The 6,639-nt window shown below is 42.9% G+C and overlaps 1 long non-coding RNA gene across 1 annotated transcript; it reads left to right on the plus strand.

The window, feature by feature from the left end:
• The first annotated feature begins 622 nt into the window (after positions 1–622).
• LOC145545241 (uncharacterized) lies at positions 623–5,809 on the plus strand. Its single transcript, XR_014081963.1, has 2 exons — positions 623–4,018; positions 4,914–5,809. It is a non-coding gene; the product is annotated as an uncharacterized LOC145545241 (long non-coding RNA).
• Positions 5,810–6,639: the final 830 nt, after the last annotated feature.

Raw genomic sequence — 6,639 nt, forward strand, 5'->3', positions numbered from 1 at the left:
TCATGTCTTGCTGAAGCCTGGCTTGGAGAATTTTGAGCATTACTTTACTAGCATGTGAGATGAGTGCAATTGTGCAGTAGTTTGAGCATTCTTTGGCATTGCCTTTCTTTGGGATTGGAACGAAAACTGACCTTTTCCAGTCCTGTGGCCACTGCTGAGTTTTCCAAATTTGCTGGCATATCGTGCGCAGCACTTTCACAGCATCACCTTTGAGGATTTGAAATAGCTCAACTGGAATTCCATCACCTCCACTAGCTTTGTTCGTAGTGATGCTGTCTAGGGCCCACTTGACTTCACATTCCAGGATGTCTGGCTCTAGGTGAGTGATCACACCATCGTGATTATCTGGGTCGTGAAGATCTTTTTTGTACAGTTCTTCTGTGTATTCTTGCCACCTCTTCTTAATATCTTCTGCTTCTGTTAGGTCCATACCATTTCTGTCCTTTATCGAGCCTATCTTTGCATGAAATGTTCCTTTGGTATCCCTAATTTTCTTGAAGAGATCTCTGTCTTTCCCAATCTGTTGTTTTCCTCTATTTCTTTGCACTGATCGCTGAGGAAGGCTTTCTTATCTCTCCTTGCTATTCTCTGGAACTCTGCATTCAGATGGGAATATCTTTCCTTTTCTCCTTTGCTTTTTACTTCTCTTCTCTTCCCAGCTATCTGTAAGGCCTCCTCAGACAGCCATTTTGCTTTCTTGCATTTCTTTTCCATGGGGATTTTCTTGATCCCTGTCTCCTGTACAATGTCACGAACCTCTGTCCATAGTTCGTCAGGCACTCTGTCTATCAGGTCTAGTCCCTTAAATCTATTTGTCACTTCCACTGTATACTCATAAGGGATTTGATCTAGGTCATACCTGAATGGTCTAGTGGTTTTCCCTACTTTCTTCAATTTAAGTCTGAATTTGGCAATAAGCAGTTCATGATCTGAGCCACAGTCTGCTCCTGGTCTTGTTTTTGCTGACTGTGTAGAGCTTCTCCATCTTTGGCTGCAAAGAATATAATCAATCTGATTTTGGTGTTGACCATCTGGTGATGTCCAAGTGTAGAGTTCTCTTGTGTTGTTGGAATAGGGTGTTTGCTATTACCAGTGCGTTCTCATGGCAAAACTCTATTAGCCTTTGCCCTGCTTCATTCTGTACTCCAAGGCCAAACTTGCCTGTTACGCCAGGTGTTTCTTGACTTCCTACTTTTGCATTCCAGTCCCCTATAATCAAAAGGACATCTTTTTTGGATGTTAGTTCTAGGAGGTCTTTTAGGTCTTCATAGAACCGTTCAACTTCAGCTTCTTCAGCGTTACTGGTCGGGGCATAGACTTGGATTACCATGATATTGAATGGTTTGCCTTGGAAACGAACAGAGATCATTCTGTCGTTTTTGAGATTGCATCCAAGTACTGCATTTTGGACTCTTTTGTTGACCATGATGGCTACTCCATTTCTTCTAAGGGATTATTGCCCACAGTAGTAGATATAATGGTCATCTGAGTTAAATTCACCCATTCCAGTCCATCTTAGTTCGCTGATTCCTAGAATGTCGACGTTCACTCTTGCCATCTCCTGTTTGACCACTTCCAGTTTGCCTTGATTCATGGACCTAACATTCCAGGTTCCTATGCAATATTGCTCTTTACAGCATCGGACTCTGTGTCTATCACCAGTCATATCCACAGTTGGGTATCGTTTTTGCTTTGGCTCCATCCCATCAGTCTTTCTGGACAAGCTATTAGTACTCTGGAATTTCTCTCCCTCCCTTGATCTCCCAGAAATACATGATAACCTTCCCCAGTTGGGGGCCGGGGATGTCCACCCTTACCCCGTTATTCCACTTGCTAAAGTTTCCAGATACTGGAATTATTGTGCCTCCCTCAATTATCAGTGGATCTTTCTCAGTCACCGGATTGTCATTCCCTAGAGAGCAGAGTACATGACTGACTCTTCTTTTTCGTTCCTGTCGTTCACAGCATATAAAAGTACTTTAAAATTAAATAAATCTCTGTTAAATGGAATTGAATTTTTCCTACTGCCAAATCTAATTCTGCCTTCAAAATCCTGAGCATGAGCCAGAGATTTCTCCTTCCTGCTCCTCAAATAGCAATTTTAGAATTCATTTAGTGAAAGCACATTTGTTGGTTTCCGAAATGGCTTTCATAGTCCCCCAAAGTGGAAGGGGCCATCTTTCTATACTACAGACAGTGGCGGTATGGCAGACATCTTGGATAAAAAAGAGGCAAGTGACTGGGAGACCCTTATAAGCACATGCTTGCTCGAAAAAACTGAATTAACTGAATTGCTGCAAATGATAGAGAGCCCAAGACTCAAAGTCCAAAAGGATGATGTCTTTCAGGTTTCGTCTAGACATAATTGACCAGGGCCGCATGGGGCCTTGGGGTGGGGGGCAGGCCCTTCCCCACATCCTCTGCTCTAGCCCCTCTCTGAAGTACCTAGATAACAGTATTTGATGCACATTTCCTGAGTTGTTTTGCAGATGTAAAAAACCTTCCCATCTCCAACAAATGGAAGATGTTAACTACTTGATGACCATGAAGACTGCAGCCATGAAATTAAAAGATGCTTGCTCCTTGGAAGAAAAGCTATGACCAACTTAGACAGCATATTAAAAAGCAGAGACATTACTTTGCTGACAAAGGTCCATTTAGTCAAAGCTATGGTCTTTCCAGTAATCATGTATGGATATGAGAGTTGGACCATAAAGAAGGCTGAGTGCCAAAGAAATGATACTTTTGAATGGTGGTGTTGGAGACGACTCTTGAGAGTCCCTTGGACAACAAAGAGATCCAACCAGTCCATCCTAAAGGAAATCAGTCCTGAATATTCATTGGAAGGACTGATGCTGAAGCTGAAGCTGCAATCCTTTGGCCACCTGATGCAAAGAACTGACTCATTGGAAAAGACCCTGATGCTGGGGAAAATTGAAGGCGGGAGGAGAAGGGGACAACAGAGGATGAAATGGTTGGATGGCATCACCGACTGGATGGACATGAGTTTGAGAAAGCTCTGGGAGTTGGTGATGGACAGAGAAGCCTGGCGTTCTGCAGTCCGTGGAGTCACAAAGAGTCAGACATGACTGAGCAACTAAACTGAACTGAAGAGAGGACCATGAGCACATAGCCCTAGGCCTCCTGGAGCTTAAGAACTGATAATGTTCACCCTGGTGACACCACCCTGCTGCCTCACCATCAGCCAATCAGAGAATTGTACACAAGCCAGTCACAAATCCTGTGACCCCTCTTCCTTCCTCTGGCTTTTAAAAGTGCTTTGCAGAAAGCTTTCAGGGAACTGGGGGCTTTTTGGGGCAGGAACCACCAGTCTCCTTGCATTACCCTGAAATGAATCTTTTTCTGGGGTCCCCAGGTGGCACTAGTGGTAAGGACCCCACGTGCCAGTGCAGGAGACACACAGAGAGACGTGGATTCAATCCCTGGGTCAGGAAGATCCCCTAGAGAAGAAAATGGAACCCACTCCAGTATTCTTGCCTGGAGAATCTCATGGACTAAGGAGCCTGGCAGGTTACAGTCCATGGGATAGCAAAAGAGTCAAACACGACTTAGCAACTAAACAACAACAGCAACAAACCTTTCTTCATTTGGCACTTGAGCATTTCAGTTTGTTTGGCCTCACTGTATATGAACTTGCATTAAAACAGATAGACAAGTGTCCTTCTAAAAGGCTGTCCCCAATGAGGGGACATAGGAAGTCAGAAAGTGTTTCTGTTCATTCATTCATGTATTCATTGACTATCAACTACATTCCAGGTAGGATGGAAGGTATTGGGGTTTTAGCATTGAACCCAGTAGGACATGCTCAAAGTCAGGCAGGCAGTTGGAGCAGTATTACCAGCAACTGATAACTTCATATTCCCAATCAGGGCCTGAGTCTGGAGAAAGCAGAACCCAGCCACCTGTCCTCAGGGTATGAGCTGTTGGGGGCTTGGTAGGGCATCAGTGAAAATATTAGGCACTCAGTCATGTCTGAGTCTTTGCAACCCCATGGACTGTAGCCCGCCAGGCTCCTCTTGTCCATGGGATTCTTGATGCAAGAATACTGGAGTGGGTTGTCATTCCCTTCTCCAGGGGATCTTCCCAATCCAGGAATCAAAACTCTACCTCCTGCATCACAGGCAGATTCTTTACTGTCTGAGCCACCAGGACATCAGGGTCCCAGATAAATGATTCAGTATTCAGGCCAGGGCTCCAAACAGCAACCCAATCATACAAAGTGATTGCTGCAGTCAAAGAAGGCCAAAGAGGGCAAGGACTTGATGGGTATAGAATTTCCCACAGTTCATATCAGATACTTGATCCATGATAGCAAATGCTGGAACCCATTACCTGGTGGCCTGAGACTGTGGACAACTGGTCAAGACTGGCTTGTGTACTAGACAGAGCTAAGCTTCTGGGAGGAGGAATGAAAAAGACAGAGTTGGATCCTAGAGCCTTAATACACATGTTCTTATCTTATATACACCACTCTTATATACACTCCTCTCCCCTTATTTCCCTCCCATTCCATAGTGCCCTTTTGTGCCCACTTCCAGTAAAAGCATCTGATTTTATCTTCATAAAAGTGGTGATGGGGCAAAGGGGAGAGTGAAAAGCCTCACAGCTTTACCAAACACACTTCCGTTCCTTCAATGTTTCTTTTGTAAGCTTACTAATATGTTTTCAAATCTAGAAAACAGGAAGTCTATATAATGGGAATCGGGGCTTCTTTCGTGGCTCAGCAGTAAAGAATCCGCCTGCAATGCAGGAGTCACGGGTTCAATCCCTGGGTCAGGAAGATCACTCAGAGAAGGCAATGGTAACCCACTCCTGTATTCTTGCCTGGAGAATCCCATGGACAGAGGAGCCTGGTGGGCTACAGTCCATGGGGTCACAAAGAGTCGGACAAGGCTGAAGCAACTGAGCATGCTTGCACGCATACTGGGAATCACAGGCGGTGACCTTACTACTTCAACATTCAAAATCAGTAAGCACAGAAGGCTGAAGATTGTGTCCTGACTCAGTCATTAGCTAGCTAAGTGACCTAAGGATATCAATGAACTCTGATTTGTCCCATGTGAAATGGGAGCAGCCATGCCTGCTTTGACATATAAGGAAAATATACTTGATGTGAAATTTCTCCAGAAAGGAACAAACACTATACAAACATGTAACTTAAAAAAAAAAACCATTACATTCTAAGTTATATAAAAGTAAGGCTATTTGAGATGAATCTGATAACATTCTCTTTGTGGTAGCAAGGTGGGTGCCTGGAAAGACAGGTTAGAGAACATTGTTTGGTGTTTTTAAAAGCTGCCTTGTTCATTGTCTGTGACAATAATAGATTGCTTGAGGACTTAAATATCTTCCTGTGTTAAAGATTTTTGTTTTTATACCAGATGCTAGGATAAGACACAAAAGCAGTCAGTGCACAAGGTTGAAACAAAGCTGATGGCTTTGCTACCTCTGAATATTTTTAGCTCTACTCTACCACCTTCAAAGTATCTGCAGACAGGAGGGACAAATATATTAGTGACTTAGAGAATGGCTTCAGAAATAATCAAAGCATCACATGCAGTATCAGGAAAAATTTAGAGATGTTCTTACAGGGGCACAGTGTTTTATGAGCAAATAAAAAACACACAAATATCAAAAATATTGATGTTGTGTCAAAAAGAGCTCTGCCCTGAATAAACGGACGTTGTAGAACGACACCACATAATTTAGGGGCAAGCCCCTCCCCTCCATAGAGAAGTCTCAAACACAGACTTAGACCTAATCCATTCAGCACTGTTAACTGAAAGCCTTCTAGGCCTCAAGCACTGTTCAAAGTGCTGAAAATTCATTTGTGCAGAGTATCTCCCCTCAGGAAGCTTATATTCTTCTAAGAGAGACAAAAAGAAACGAATATTACTCTAATGTGATGTAGTTAAAAAACAAACTTACAGTTACCAAAGGGAAAGGGTGGGGAGGGACAAATAAGGAGTTTAGGATTCCCTGGTGGCTCAGATGGTAAAGAATCTGCCTGTAATGCAAAAGATGGGGGTTCGATCCCTGGATCAAGAAGATCTCCTAGAAAAGAGAATAGCAACCCACTCCAGAAGTCTTGCCTGGAGAATCCCATGGAGAAGTCTGGTGGACTACCGTCCGTGGGATTGCAGAGAGTTGGACGTGACTGAGCAGCTAACACTTTCACTTTCATATGTAAAATAGATAACCAGCAAGAACCTACTGTATACAGGGAACTATACTCAATGTCTTGCAATAACCTATAGTATAAAAGAACCAAAAAAAATGTATATATAATTGTATAATATACACCCAATATGTGTATAACTGAATCACTTTGATATATACCTGAAACTAACACAATATTATAAATCAACCATATTTCAATAAAAAAAAGAATTTAAAACATACTGTAGAGGGAAATGCTATTTTAAAATATAGCAGAGCATAGAGATAGAGTAAGGGATGCTATGTTTAAAACAGTTGTCAGGGAAAGTTACTCTGAAAAGGTGATATTTGAACAAGAGAAATGATGGAGTGAGCCATGGGAGAGTTCCTATCTGGCTGACATGAACATTTCATCTCAGGACAAGAGACCCTCAGCACATCACCAAAAGGCATTTGACT

Source organism: Giraffa tippelskirchi, chromosome 4, assembly GCF_054371585.1.
Source record: "Giraffa tippelskirchi isolate mGirTip1 chromosome 4, T2T-mGirTip1v1.2.pri, whole genome shotgun sequence".
Classification (NCBI taxonomy): domain Eukaryota; kingdom Metazoa; phylum Chordata; class Mammalia; order Artiodactyla; family Giraffidae; genus Giraffa; species Giraffa tippelskirchi.